Source organism: Anopheles gambiae, chromosome 3, assembly GCF_943734735.2.
Source record: "Anopheles gambiae chromosome 3, idAnoGambNW_F1_1, whole genome shotgun sequence".
Classification (NCBI taxonomy): Eukaryota; Metazoa; Arthropoda; class Insecta; order Diptera; family Culicidae; genus Anopheles; species Anopheles gambiae.
The window spans coordinates 24,059,123-24,075,194 of NC_064602.1; the positions used below are offsets into that span (position 1 = coordinate 24,059,123).

Sequence of the window (16,072 nt, forward strand, 5' to 3'; positions counted from 1 at the left end):
GGCTTAGATACAACATTAGCAGGATGAAATTCAACGTTTTGGAGCTCGTAGAAATACGACTTTTGAACTTACGGGATTCACTTTAGTGACTACAGCGCTCCTAGCGGACTCTAGCAGATTAGAAAAGAGTTATAGCGTAGGGTTGAGTTCTTGCAATTTGAAAAAGCGTTACTTTCAAATAAGCAGTTAGAGCTATTTTTTTCTGTGAGTTTTTCAGATCCTATAGACATTTTTGGCTCCGTATTAAAAATATCTTGTGCTTCAGATTATGACAATAATCACATAAAACATTTAAAAAAACCTAAAAGGACGATTAACGACTAATCCATGTTCCTTTCTCTAACCTTTTTTAACGGCTTTTTCTGATTGAATTTGGGATTATGCTGTGGTTGTTTAAACATCGCAAACCATCGTCATACATTGTATAAAGGAAATAACATATTTAAGCAAATGGTCGTCCTTCTCGATCTCAACAGTTGAAAGACGTCAAACATCATACTGGTGAATATGACGTACTTCAGATAGCGTACAATTATTATATAAAATTTCGGTAGCTCAAGAGCGGCTGCTGGCCCCCTCATAAAACACCTCCCCGGTTCCGCTCGAGTTCTGATCTACATACGCGTTTTTAATTTGCCTATCTCGTCTCATCTCGTGTTCAAAGATAACCTTTTATCACACCTACAATTTGGTCATCGTCGTCTGATAACACGGTTGCTACTACCTCCTTCGCTTCGCCCCGCACACAAGTCACACATGTTACAGCTGCATCCAATTGGGTGTTTCATTTCACTCTTCCCCCCTGCACACACACACACGCACACACAGTCCGCTCAGGATATCCGCACAGTCCATCAAGGTAAGAACGGTGGTGATGGTGGTGTGTGTCAATGACAACTGGCTACTTAATTAAAGTGATAATACAAAATATGAAGCTACCTTCGGGTTGGCACGAGCCTGCTCACCCCCATTATGAGACTACCGCGACCGTGTCACCAAGAGTGGACAGGGTAGGGTGGGTTTGGTTGGTTTGCTGTTTGATTAAGCCTTTGCGTTCTTGGCCGTCCGAAGGTAATGGTACCCGTCTAAGCTGGCCACGCTCAGTCGTGCACTCATCGTTCTGCGGAACGGTTCCGTCGTCCCGGTCGAGGTTGCTCGAAACAGGTGTGCCGAAGGAGCAGTAGTGCCAAGCTACTAAGTGGGATCCATAAGTGATCATTTGTAGGCTCCAGTAGAAGCTGAAACGGATCAGAAGCTAAGACTTTTGGTAAGTACCGTGTAGTGCATGAAGTGAAATTATTTCCATAAATTGAGATGCTTATTTCAAATTACCTGTACTTCTTAGTGTCTTGAAATGTACTACGCGTTAACTTAAAGACAGGGGTATTGATAAAAAACTCGTCAAGTGCACAAGATTGCATCACACGCTACTTCAGAACCTAGAGTAAAAAAGACAATCCAAAGTCTTCCACAAAACGTGTCCAATACGACCTGGTTTTCTGAATTGCATGTGGACCAAGTTGACAACCATCGTAACCCTCCGGATGTCACGAGATCCTCTCGTCCCGTATGTCCACAGTGTTAGCGATGTTGTTGTTGTTGTTGTATCACCCACTCCGAATGGCCACTTGTACTTGTTCGTCTTGCGCATGTGGATCAGTGTCAATTTTGTGTATTTTCACCCCCCCCCCCCCCCCAGCTTTCATGTCGTAATAGTACTACTCCACCTGTTCCCCTGCAAGTGCACGCACGGGACCTAGATAAATGGGCGCTTGGGCGAAGGAGGAGGGCTGTACACAAACGGGGTTGTACCTTTATGGTAGGTGTCTCTCGGGTCTGATAAGACTGAAAACTAATTTGCCAACTGTGGCTTGTGCTTGTGCCTAGCTCACTCGGTCGGTTGTTTGCCAAGGGCCTCGCGTTGTCTGCCTGTCGCCTTGGGCTTAGGAACCGCTGGACTGATCATCAGCCCCTCGTGGCTGTCCTGGATTGACGATGGCGACTGATAACACCTGGGAGGGGTTTGAGATGTTACCTTCGTTCTCCCGTCAGGTCCCGGTAGGTCAATCTTTGCACTAGCTGTGCCGGTTGCAGCCTGCATGGCCAGATAATGATGGCAAGAAGTGAATCCTCTACCGCTCAAGTGTGGCTAACTCGTGCGAGGCTATAAATCTTGCTGTCAGCCACGCGTCATGCAGATGCCCGGAGTAAGCTGCTGGACAAGAATGTTACAATTCTGCGGGTATAGCTGTTTGTAGCACAGTGCCATCGAAGTATGCGACGATCGTTATGACGTTCCGTGCTTGGAAGGGTACTTTCCGCTGATTGCTTGCGATGGGGAGGTACATTTGGAGCAATCAAAACACCCCAAAATAGAGCAATACGCGCACGACATTAGACATCAATCATAATCGACATAGGTCGGATCGTTTCAATTGCATGCCGGGCACCTACCTACAACACATTGGCAGCAATTAGCTCCACCCGTCTATAAGTAGACCAAAACCGCACCGCACCGAGTTATTGCAGTTTTTGGCCGCAGACCCGCCGATTGCGGGGCCCTTTCGATTGGCAGTTTTTAATTGCGGTGCGGTGCGGGTTCTTCAAAATTACCCGTTATCGTAGCCCGAGTACGTCAGAGAACACAAACACGCATCCCAAACAAGCAGCGGAATGATGGAGTCGTCGTAGATGCACGCGATCGACTTTATCAGTGATTTGTGAGGAGGATGATTGATGTACTCGTGTCGCCGAAAACTTTGCCAATTTGTCTTTCAGTGTTATAGACACCAGCTGTCACGGATGAGTTACGCTGAAGAAGAAAGAGCATTGAGTTGCTTTCCTGCTGATGGCTACGGTTCAACATTGAAGCTCGTATGATCACTTTCGGGATGCGCTAAAGCCTGGCAAGAACAAGTGTGGGAAAACAACTACTTCAACGCTCAGATGTCACGCTAATTATGCTAAGAAGAGCTGCTATCTTACCTATCTCAGGAACTAGCGGCAACGGAACTGGATTCTGCGCATTTGCCATCAAACAACGGATCAGCTGTTTTCAGAAACGGGGGGGGGGGGGGGGAATTATTGCGTGTAGAACCATCACTTTGACAGTAGTAGTAGTAGTATTGGTGCAAGGTCGGGTCAAATCGTTGCGCTTAGTAGGCTGTTGTTTTCATTTCTTTGCGGGAATTTGGAACCTAAAAAAACAACAACAAAGTCCAAAATCAATACTCTAAAAACAACAATTTTGGTCACCTGTTTGGGGGAAAAGTCACGATCATCAAAGGAAAAAAAACGATACACCAACGAAAACAAACCAGAAGCAAATACACGCTCACTAACACCAAAACACGCACGGAGGGAAAAACACACTGCTGCAGTAGAGGGAAAAATCCGCGGAGAGGAACTGAGTGAGAAAATCTCCCCCAAAGATACAATGGCACCGTGAGAGAGAGAGAACGAATGAAAGAGCGTGAGAGTGAGAGAGCGTGCCAGCTGTCAAAACGGAGGTTTGTTGCCTGCTGTTTGCGATTGCTGGCAAAGGAAAAACACCGACGATTTTCCATCCCAAGAATATTGGTGGCCCCATTGCGCACAACCGGGACGGCGCGTTTAGCGTTTTGGGAGAGCTGTTCTCGCTCGCTCGCGCACTATTCCATAGCGCTTCGTTGAAAAGTGCTCCGTTTAGCAGAAAACATTCCGCACAGGCAGTAGTGGCTAGTGGTGGCATGGTGGAAAATTGGGAAAGAAAAATCTATTCCCCCTGCTTCGGCTAGCGCGAGTCGGGAAAACAGCGAGTCGGTGCTGGTGGTCTCGCTCTGCGTGTGCCGCGGTCGGGTGGTCGGCGTTGGGCGACAAAACGTCATCCGGCTCATTCCAGTCGGTGAGCTAAGCAATGGCGGCCACGTCAACCGTCGTCGTTCCCGGTCAGCTACTACCAGTACGGTGCGGTAACCGAAGCAGCAGTAGCAGCAGCAGCAACATCCGTGGTGTCCCTGCGAGAACCGTCAACTGTGTCGGTCGTGTCGGTGCCCAACTTTGTCGGAAAGCGCACGCAGGCAGCAGCAGACGACCGGCTGGAGTGGCCAGCAGTGCCGTACCCTATCGGCGGTCGATACTGGGGCTGGCTGCCCGTTGCCACCATCACTGAGTGACACTGAGTGTTTTGATCGTTTATTGGGAGTGATTACAGACAGAGCTTTTGCTTTACTGCTGTTTGCACAACGTTTTTTTTCCAATTTCGGACGAAGCAGGCGTTGCAGCAACACTACTGAACAACCCTTCCCACCGCCAATCTCCCGTAGCGCGCTGCACGACAAGAGAGTGTGCGTGGTCGTGTGCATGTGTGTGTGTGTGTTTGTGTGAACAAAAACTATCGATTTATTGCGCCCCAGGCAATTCGGATCGCAAAATAGTAGCCGATGTTTACAACGCAAATTGAAAGCGCCACCCCTCCTCCGCAGCGTTGAAGGCAGGCGGTGAGAGTGACAGCAGGCAGAGGCATCAACACACAAAAATGGCCACAAAGACAACGTGAGCGCTAGGTTTTACGTTCTCGAACAGCGTGTGTTACGGTCTCCCTTCCAGCCCAAAAGGGGCAGCACTCGGGGCCGCACTCTTGTGAAGCTGTGCTACTGCGATGCTATCCGTGCGTTTTGTGACTAATGTTGCGGTGCAATAGAAAAAAACAGGCTGTTTTCCTCGCTCAAAAAGGGTAAGTTTTCCCCCCTATCTGTCTCTCTCTCACACACGCTCCATCTTCCATCACCTCTGCTGTGAACGCAGCGAAAACGGAGGAAAGCGTGCGGTTGGTGCTGCCGTGTCTGTGTGCCTGTGGGGAAAGAAAATTTTAGTCACGTTACATAAGTGTGTGCATCCCTCTGGAGGGTGCAAGGGCAAGGGCTGAGAGTGAGCTGGTGGGCACTCCATCGGCAAGTGCAATCGAAATGTCGTGCCCCCTTGGGTTCAGGCATTGGAAAATCAGAGCAAAATGAAAACGGAGAAATTGGCTCGCAAGCAGCAGCAGCAGCAGCAACAGTGTGTTGGTGTGTGAGTGGTTTGGTGTCATTGTTATAAAGTGTTTTGTGTTTGTTTGTTTTTTTTTGTTGTCCCAATAGAATGATTGTGCTATAAGTGTGTGTGCTGGTGTGTGATGTTTACAGCAGAATATGGTTTTGCTCAATTCTTTTTTTTTTGTGATTTTTGTGTGATTATTGTTCTTTTTCCAATTTCCCTTCGAGGGGGGCCTCGTTCAAGGTTTGACGTTTCCCAAAAAGCCCGCAGAAATGGCAGGTGTGTGTGTGTATGTGTGTTTGTGCGCAGTGTTATCGTTTCGCATCGCAGTGGGTCATGCATTATCTAAGCGGTGCTCGATAAACACAATCAATCGGTTGTGGCTCTCTCCTTCTCTTGCGTGCGCTTGTTATTTGTACTTTTCTACGGATGAAAGTGTTTATTTGTGTGTATGTGTTTGTATTTATTTATTTTCTACAGTGATCTAGTGTAGCCAAAATCACAAAAAAAATTCAAACAAATAGCCAACACGATGAAGCTGTACTGTGAATTTTTCAATGCCTTTCCATTTCCCAGCCATACAGCAACGAACGGCGGTGGTTTAGAGCAACAGAAAATTCCCAAAACACATCTCGGGCGTCTGGTACAGGTACAGGGAAAGGGAAAAGCAAAGGGAACTATCGCGCATAACGCATAACCACCACACAGCACACATTGCCGATGCATCCCGCCGCAGCATGCGCCTTCGGGCGCGCGTACTGCCAAGAGCCACCTGGCGGCTCCTTCACCCTTGTACCACGCACACACACACGACCGCTCGGGCTGTCGCGCTTGCTGTTGTTGCTGCTGCTGTGCGGCATTTGTTGTGAAGGTTATGTAATTTTTAACCTTCAAATTTCCATCCCCGCATCACACACACAGGGGCGCCCGCGCGCTCGGACGGGCGGGACGACCCACACACGCCAAAAAGGTCCTTGTCCTTGGAGTCTCCTACCCGGGGCCGCCGCCTGGGGACAGTCGTCGCGTTGACAACCTGCCAACTTGGGGGCTGTTTTTTTGTGTGTGAAAGGACTCTGCTGTCGTTTTGCGGGAAGGATCAGTTTGTTCGTTTTTATTAGTACAATTGGAATCATTTTTTTATGGCAGTGATTTAAATTCAGGGTAAAAAATGGTTACGTCGCACGCATTGGTGGCAGAAAAAGTGGTCGGGTATGCAATGGTGTTTATGTAACCAACGTTACATGATGCTGTAAGCAAGTCTCCGTGCAGTACATGCTTGGTCCCCCAACAGCAGCATCTTGCTTAAGCAGCTTGACAAAGCTTATTCGCTAGAAGTTGGCGGTGGGTTGGCCCGGCGAAAATAGGGAATATAGCATATTTCACGTCCACCAAGCGCACTGTTTCTCTTTTTTTACCCCTTTTTTTTCTTTGGTACCACTCTCTATTCCGACAAAGCTCCTGCTTCACGCTCCCGAGCAAAAGGGCCGTGTATAATCTTTTGATAAATTAATCCATTTTATGTTCGTTCTTGCGCATACACACTCAAACTACTAACGAGTTTGGAGTGGAATTGGAAAAAAAGGAAAACGAGAATGGGGGAAGAAGCGCGCGGGATTCGTTGTACGTATCGATTTTCTTTGACCTACAGCGCAGCCCAAGCAAGCGACGAACGGCGAAGCTCCCCATATCGCACAATGGATGTGGAGCGAGTGGACTGTGGCTTAATGTGTGTGGTAGCAGCTTCTAAGGGTGATGAAAGACAATAGACACACACACACATATACGTACAGACACACTTCACTGGAATAGCTCGGGCGGAGTGCAAAACGCACAAACGCTCGTGCTATCAGTACAATCGTGTGTTCGTTTCCATCAGCGCGCTTCGCAAGATTAGGAAAATTAATTCGATTTGGTCCTTTGGACGCGTCCTTTGACAGGCGCCAAGCAGCTGCCGGCCATGGTTCTTCGGATCGTAACCTTGGCGCCCGACCGGAGCACCGAAGCGGCCCTTTTCATATACTACCGAGGGAGGGTTTTGGCCTTAGCGTTTGTCTGAGTGTTTGCTGTGTGGAAGGAGCAAGAAAATTAAAAAAAAACCGGTTGACTGGACTGATTATGGTTATGTTTACCTCAGCATGTTTGTCCGTTCGGAAGGTTTAGTGGTGCGTTGAGGGTCAATGCTGGAGGTTTTACATGTTGTTTGATATGCTTCGTTATCAGATCAGCTTCATTTATGTGAACTAATTAATTAATTTTACGTTCTAGTTGAGTTCAGCATTTGGAATCGTTTGCGTAACCATGGCGCATACATCTCTGGGGACTTTACGAGATTCAGAGCCCCATTTGCAAGGAAGTAAAATTCATTCGTTGCTGAGCTGTGTACGCTATTGACCTGTCATGTCATTAGAAAGACACCAGACATGCCAGATCATAGCAGTAAATGTAGGTTTATAGGTTTTGTTTACCTTTTGGGTGTAGGATGTCTTAGAAATATGAGAGTAAATCCAGATACTGGCAAAACAGAGCTACCCGGGATTATTGGGTGAGCTAACTACTGGGTTTGATTTTACAACTTAAATGGAAGTTTTGTTATATCTCAAACAGTTTTGATGCGTTTTGGTATACAAATATGACATCCTTTTGTTAAGAACACTGCAGACTTTGGATTGAAAACGTTCAAATCTATATCTCTGTAATGACATTCTAGTAAATGCTGTTTTCCAGAAAGTTTTCCAAACAGTGATCCAAGGAATTGTCCAGGAAGCTTCAAAGTTATAATATAGGTGCCCTGCTTTAGGTGGCCGCCACCGTAGGTCCGGATGTATGAAAATGTTGCGGCAACATTTCTACAAAAAAGTTACTGCAACAAACAACCTTTTTTAGGAGTAAGGGCTCATCCCGGCCTATACAGCCTTTCGAGATTTAGAGCCAGATAGCCTACACTTGCTTAGGGCGACGGTCCATGCGAGACTTGAACCCAAGACGGACATGTTGTTATGTCATTAGCAGTACGGGCATGGTAAGGAATTTGGATCAGTTCCAGGGTCAGTGTAGGTTAATGACTAATTCTAATACCTGTATGTTATTGGAATCCATTAGTTTTTGTTGTTGTTGGAATAGTTTAGAGAGGCTTTGGCTCCAACGGAGTTCTTTCGCCTCTATAATCCATGAGTTACCAACAGTATGAGTTGTAAAATTGTAAAATTCCAGCATCAGGATCAGCATCAGTTTCTTATTGTGTCCCTTGGCGTTAAAAGCCCTGGAATTTCACCTGGTCACCTGGAATTTGCGTTGTCTTTTGAAAAATCCTTTTTCACGCACCCTAAGGTTCTTGAATATCCCCGAAATTATCTTGAATAACCCTGTAGCCGGGCCAAAGTATGTAATTAGTATAAGTAAAAATCTACATTTTAAGTAAATAAGGCTCCTAAAAACTCTGGATACGCAATAAACAGAATTTAAAAACTGTTGACCAATAATAAAAATGCTCAAACAGGCGTTAATAAGGTGCTATAAAAACAAAAACATTAACAATTAAAAATTACACGTTGGTTGCATTCATATTTTTCCAGCTACGCAAAGATATATAAACGTTAAATAAAATAGTGCTAAATAAAGAGCTGTAAACACATTCTAGCTGTTTTTACGCACTTACACTTCCTTCCACCTAGCGCCTAGGCAATACTAAATCATAGTTGTTTTAAAAAAAGGTACACATGTTTCCTAAACACTAACTACATGCACATTAACCACGCTTGAATGTTTTTTTAAATAGAAATAGCTGAGAGCGAAATGGTACGCTCTCCCGTTTCGAACACAGCTGTACCAATACTGCTGCGTATCGTGCAAGAGCGTAAAGCTGAGGCAGTGGTGTGGCAAGAACCTCTTTCCCACAGCACTGCCTGAGGTGCAAATGCGTACAATCGCAATTTAGTTTGTAGAGAGCAAAACATTTTCCGTGAAACAAAGGGAAAAAATGTATTGCTTGATTAACGAAGAAATATGCTGATTTATTTGCAACACATGATTTGAAATATTAGTTTTGCTAATTTTGTGCTCGCTTTGTGTCGCGCTCCTGTTTTACACGCACCAGAGCGCAGCCTAAGCAAGCGAGAGCGATCGGTCCCCCTCAACCCGCTGCATTGGTGTGAGCAGGCGAGCACTGTCCGAAAGGTGAGAACGCGCTCGCTCGTTCGTTCGCTCGCTCGCTCGAGCAGCGCGATGAGATGAGCGCTGAGAAACAATAACACAGCCAAGTCAGTCGTGGCGCATCGCACACAGCACAGAACGGCAATCGCCTGCTTTTGAGGCTGAGGTGGCAGTGCGGTGTCTGCTTGCTGTCTGTTCCGAGGCGCGCTTGGCGGTGTCTTTTCGGGCGTCTTTGCGTTTAGTCCTTTGTTTCGGTCGCACGGCTGCAGATCGCGCGTTTTCAGGGCAGGCTGGCTGCACACCGCCAGATGGTGCACATGGCACTGGTCCGATCAAAAGCGCGTGTGTTTGGTGTGACTGTGTTCTGTTGTCACTGTGCGCAACAGTGCAGCATTGTTGAGAACGGTGAGAATGAACAAAACCTGTGTGTGAGTGTGTTTGTTGTATGTAGGAATGAATGAAGAAGCTTTGTGCCCGGATATATCGGCACAAGTTCCGTTCACAGTGACCCGGAACACCCGGATGCACACGGTGGGGGGGTATGAATGAAGGCAATCATACGCGAGAGAGAGGAAGTGTCTGGTGCCGCCACAGCGTTACGGTGAATGAGCAGTGAGAAGTGAAAAAAACGAAAAGAACCGGACGACGAGAATCCACCGTCTGCCGGCTGTGTCGATGTGTATATGTGTGTGTGAGTGTGTTTGTTGTTTTGCTTGTTTCACTTCCAAAAAAGAACATCGATCGCTCTAAACAAATTGTCTATTCCGCGTAACTAGACACATGCGCCGCGCCGCGTAAGTTTCACATGATCATTCAGGGGGTTTGGGGCGGATTTTGCTGCCAATATCAACGCCCCACACAAGATATACCATCAACAAAAAAGAAACGAAGATTTCACAGAATACAGTCATCCTCGGCCTTTCGTGGGTAATTCCGAAATTCCTTCCCACCGTTTGTTTTTTGCTGCTGCTGCTGTCTTGCTCGGGGCAATAATTTCGTCTTTAACGTCTTACGAGAACAACAACCGCGCCAAAATCCAGCCAACTAATGTGTCTCGGTATTGCGGGGCTGCGTCTGTGGCTGAATCGTTATGGAAATTTGGTTTGAAATCTTTATTCCTATCGCGTCCACTTCTCCATACATTTTGTCTCTTGTACGCGCTTACCTGTGCGCCTCTTCTTTTTTTTGGCATCGTGATTTTGGTCCCTTTTTTGGTTTGGACCCGCATGATGGTGCAGCAGGCTGGCAGCAGGAAAAAGATCACAATATCCTCTGCCAATAACGTGTGTGACAAAGAGAGAGAAAGAGAGCGAGAGCTCGACAATGTGTGTGATTTCCGGTGCTCTTGACATACAGTGTGTGCGAGAAGCATATGGAAAAACCCACGTGTTTCTTTTTATGTAGAAGGTTTGCTGCATCAAGCAATTTTCCATATTTAATTGAATTGTTTTTAAAACATTGTATGACACTTTCATCACATTTTATTACGTATTTAAAAACGTACAGTACACTTTTTGTTGTAATGTTGTGTTCCAGTCTCGAAAGCCTAAAAGCGCACCAAACGCCGCACTGAACGTTCAAACACCGGGTGCTGGTGGCCCAAATTTGGCTCCGTTCGTTCCGGTGGAATGAATGGAACAGTGGTTTGTTTTTTTTTATGATGGCACGAACGAGATTGACCGTGTGGGCAAAAGGTGGGAAAAGGAAGAGGGCAGCAACGTGCAATGGACGAGCACGAAAGAGAAATAGCAGGAAAGGCGGGGAGAGGTACAGCAGGTATCACACCGGCTTTTTGAACCGTGCCGGCTGTTGTTGCCTACCTCTGCTTTATCTATTTTCTATGTGTTCTCTTTCTTTCTCTCTATCTCCCTCTCTCTCTCTCTCTCTCGCACTCACTCTGTTCTATGTGATTACTGGAGTGCGATAAAAAAAAAACGGTATCGGTATCGGTAGTTTATGTTTTATGTGCTTTGCACTATTTTTCTCTTATTCAGAAAACAGCGCAAAAGTATGGCAATTGCGCGCGCGCGCGTGTGTGCGTGTGAAAGCGCACGAGCCAACGCTGGAATGTTGGCAATTTAATTTACATTTTCTTTTACAAACGATCGAGATCATTCGCCTTTGATCCACCTTTTGTTTGACGATCCGCACGCGTACAGAGACCATCGGGACCATTTTATTATTGAATTTTTAACAATTTGTTTAAAATATTGCAAGCAAAAATTTACATTTTATATGCATGTGTGTGTGTCGATATATTTTTGCTATGCAACCAGTTTGTCGTAGTGTGTGTATGTGTGTGTGTGTGTAAATATCAGTTTGACCATCTGGTTTGCATACGTTTCGGTTCGCATCGTTCGTTCCCTTTCGCACCTATATATCAGAGCGCTAATGCTAAAAGCATAGTAAATGTCAAGGTCCTTTTTTGGAAGAAAGTGAACCGAAGATTGTGAAACGCCACTTTGTTTGTGTGATTTGTGAATGAGGGAAAGAGATGCGTTCCACACGAAAAAGCAAAACAAACAATGCACTGTCTCGTTCGGTTTTCGATTTTCGATTGATTTGCACAAATGAGACTGTTGTTTTTTTTCGTAACCTTCTATTTTTTGCGCTATCGCTTTGACCTACACTACTACTACTAGTACTAATCATGAAAATGGTTATCAAGAAATGCTCGCAAGCGGTTTTGCATACTGGTTGTGGGGGGGGGGGGGGGGGGGGTGTTTCAAATGTTTAACTTGCTGACGTCTTTCGTCACTTGTAGTACGAAAAAAAAGCGAATGTTATTTGTTATGGGTCGTGATGGTCACATTCTTATCAAATAATTGGTTTTGGCTTGATATACACAAAACATTACACCTAGCACCAAACCAACCCCATACCATCCCTCCTCTTCTCTGTGCAATTTGCCGCCGTCTGGGTTTTTATGTTTGATGGATGAATTTCTGCTTCTTTTTTATTTTGTTGTAAACGACCCAATATTATTCGTGGAGAGAACATTTCCGTCAATTTGTTTTGAACCCCATCCACCACAGTAGAAGAGTGGAGGAAATGGAGAGACGATAAAAGCCTCTGTATAAGATGGGATTTGAACCGCGCCCGGGCTTTTTTAAAGAGAAACACGCGTGCTTACCATTAAACCATACGCGCGCCTCTGCTATCGATTGCTAATAGTGGCTTTTGTTGATTTGTGTTACGTCATGCCGTCCCTTGGCATTTGTTCGCTTGCTTCAGTTGTGTTGGAATGCTTCGAATAAAACCCTCGTTTAATGATAACTTATGATAGAGAGGAACTTTTTATCGCCCGACAGGTCACGATCGACGATTGATCGACGACACTGTCTGATCTGATCATCTTCCTTTACGCCTGTACGCTTATCGCCTATTCCAACGGTCTGTGTTGCGGCTCTAAGTTTACCGTCTACAGGGATTTGCAATTCAGCACAAAAAGAGGAACCCATCTTGAGCACTCGAGTGCACATACATCCGTCGTTTACAGTCGCAGAAATGCTTTAATAATTAATGAGCGGCAAAAGGTTCGAAATGTGCAACTGCCACCGACTGCCGCTGCTGTAGACGATGAATTCATAAGATTGAGCGCTCCCTGTCGGATTGGATTGGGATGGTGAAGTGTTCAGGGCACTTAATATGTACCAGGAGAGAAGGAGGTGAAGGAAATGGTGGATGACGAGTTGAGCAAATCGTACCGATGTAAACTCGGCGGTGGAAAATCGCTTAAGCGATGGTGTCTTGTGTCACAGGAGAAATGATCCAACTGTGTGTGGGAAGACGAAAATATCGTCTCAGCAATCGGGTGAACTGATTTTTTGTGATTGTTGTGCACGGATATGTTTTCATTTTTTTTGCAGAATATTTTTTGTTTATTCTGTCGATCACATCTCCAACTGTGCGGGCCAAAAAATCAATTGACTGAGCAGTTTTAATTGGAACCAATGTGCCGTTCTAGAGCATCGGAGGAGTGGCGTTAACCTAAAAATCCACTTACGTCGGTTTCGTTTCGATGCTTCTCACACACGGCTTCGCAAGCCTCAGCAGCTCGAGTAATCATCACGCTTGCTGGTACGCTATGTTTACTTCTAGATCGGCAATAATAATAGCCCACTTTCTCGTCAGACCGCTCGACGTCGTCGTCGCCGGCGATGCAAACGGTTCCAAAACTAACACCCTCTGGGGGGGAGGGCGATCGCTCAATGGGGCGACATTGCAAAAGCATATGCGAAAAGAAGAGCAGCGGAAGAGAGGAACCCGCAATGCATACCAGTGTGTGCTGTGTGTCGTTTCCTTTGCCGTTTCATTTATCGCTTCAGATCAATACGTACGTGCAGTTTGTGGTCGGCTTGGGCGGTTTCTTGAACGCTGGCCAAAAACAGCCAATGTACAACAACTGGTACGCTTGGACGTGTTTAGCATAGGCAAGCACCAGAGAGGGCAAGGACACACACCAGGCCAGGCGGAGCTGGTAGTTTGTGGATGGATTTGAAAATTTCATTTGGAAAACAAACCGCTTTGAGCCATTGTGTGTGTGTGTGCGCGGGATGGACAACGGTGGTTTGTCGTTGGGTTTTTTTTTGTGTGTTTCGTTTGGGTTGATTTTCCTTTAAAATGTATTTGGAGCGGCATCACCGATTGGCGCAGGCAATTTTGTGGGCCAGCAAATCGAATCAGCATCGGTAGACACACATACACGCTGGTCTAGCCAGCTGACCTTCGCTGTGAGTTTTATGGCACAGATCTGTTTCTGCTAAAAATAATCCCAAATCGGCCCTTTTTGCGCCAACGGGAGACTGAAGTTGGACGCGGGCGCAGGCTAGGAAATAATGGGGGTTTGTATTTCGAACTTGTTTTCTTCAAGTACGCTGTTCCGCTATATGTATGATTTTTCTGCTAGGACCATATACCACACGGTCGTTTCGAACCGTTTTCCGACGCAGATTAATTATACTCTTTGAAATCGTATCGATTTGGGCGAGATGCTAGAGAGCGTGAGAATGACTGGAGAGTTGGGAAAGTTTTCCCTTGTTAGTGTGTGTGTGTGTGTTAAGACCAGCAAAAGATCGATGTACTGTGTACATTACACCATTGATCGTTCGGCTCGGCTCAAAGAATATTTACTTGCCACACACAGATGCCAGAGAAGTTTAATTGCAGTCGCGTGCGTTTTGCAATATATCTTGCGGTGGGGTTCTTTTTTGGAGGGAATCTTTAGTTGCCACTTGCCATAATAGATGGAAGCATTTTCATTATTACAAAGAGACTTAGACTTTTATAAACAATATTGGGGCTTTTTGCTTTCTTCTCAACCACGTTTATAACATACCGGTTTAAATGGTTTATTTATATATATATGATCACACGACGAATCACGATTGTTTCCGTTCTTTGATATTTTGGACAGTATTCGGTCTAGATGGGAATCAAAACATGTGCGACATTTTAGCAGCCTGCGCGGCTACCATTAGACCATCGGTCGTCCCAGATCTGGTGCTGTTGTAACCCAATAATAAGGGGTTTAAGCTGGACAAGGTCAATAGGCACAAGAAATTGAAGTATCAAATTGATGGATTTTTTGAATAATAAGTTTTCGAAAAACACATTTATTTAAAACAAAACCTATACCATGTCTACCTATATTTACCCTGAGGTAAATCAAATTATCAATCAAATTATTTTGTAAATAAATCTACTTCAGCATCCAGCTTCAAAACATTGTCCTTCGACTAAAGTTTCTTCGACAAATTTGTTTTAAAAACCATGTCAAAAAGCGTCACAATTTCACTCATTGTATTGTAATTGCTAGTGTAAATTAAAGTTTCACATCCTGTTAAACGATGCAGCCACCTCCCGAAAAGCGGATGACATCACAAAAAAACCTGTTCGTCACTCACAGTAACGGTCTGGGATTATCTGTCAACAGGCCCCACACAGCACAAGTAAGTTCGCTTTAATGAGCAAACTTTCCGCAGTTCGGTTTCAAACACACGGCTCGGGAAGCTTTGTGCGCTGTGTCTTCCGTAACAGCTCATCACCGTTCGTGTTTGAAAACGGAAAAAGAAGTAACAGACCATAAACGCACAGACTATTAGCAAATTTTGCGCACCTCGTCGAAAGATGAGTAACGTCGGGCGCCAACTGAAATGTGACACTCCTTGCTTCGGGGAGAGATATCGCCCTTACCTCGGCACCCTGTACCGATGGCCCTTCGGTCAGGAATGGCACAGGTGCACGATGGTAACGGGTAGCGAGGTGCCCTTACTTAAGGGGAACAAACTGCCGCCCTTCAGTGTTTTTGTCGTTGTTGTTTTGTTTTGGAGTTTAGACCACCAGATTCCATTCTCTTGGGGTGTGCTGTAAGTGTGATAAAAAAAGGGTGGATACAGCCCGTCTGGTTGTTGCGCCACAGCATAAGCCGACGTCAAACATCTAACGGCTCCAAACTGCTTCCCTGTCCCCCCCTAAAAGTGCGCCCCTTCCAATGACCCTGGAACGAACAGCCTGTTTTCAGTGTCAGTGCCTTAAAGGTCACCCACTGGGGTGAGGGGGATGGGTATGACCGAAAGGGAAGTAATGGAAAGTTGAGTTTTTGTTTTGTTATGTCTGTATATTTTTGTTTTCCTCTACCTTTCGAGGCGGTTCCACGTGATGTGTCGTGGTGTGATAGCGGTAGTGTTAAATTTCCTGACTCAAAGCGGGTGTGGTGAGGTGCCAACGCGGCCAGCTAATAGGGTCTTTGCACGAGATATGCCACAATGTACGGAACCGCAGCCTGGCAGTGACCCGACACTGCAGGTGCGTTGGGAACAACAGCTGATTGCTTGCGAGCATAGGAACAATTCATACTACAAAAAAAAAGCCGCAACTACGCCAAGGGTGTGTCTCGATTGTCGCAAAC

General features: G+C 45.8%; 1 protein-coding gene across 22 annotated transcripts in view; it reads left to right on the plus strand.

Moving 5' to 3' along the window:
• The first annotated feature begins 1,090 nt into the window (after window positions 1–1,090).
• Window positions 1,091–16,072, plus strand: part of LOC1279995 (sodium/hydrogen exchanger 3) — a 56,911-nt gene continuing 41,929 nt past the window's right edge. For 2 of the 22 annotated variants that reach the window (XM_061660042.1, XM_061660052.1), the window contains exon 1: window positions 1,092–1,267. The gene's annotated coding sequence lies outside the window, so the exon portion shown is untranslated. Of the gene's footprint in view, window positions 1,268–3,971; window positions 4,715–9,253; window positions 9,957–16,072 lie in introns of those variants that run through there. The other 20 variants (XM_061660037.1, XM_061660036.1, XM_061660039.1 and 17 more) reach the window with 18 other exon arrangements.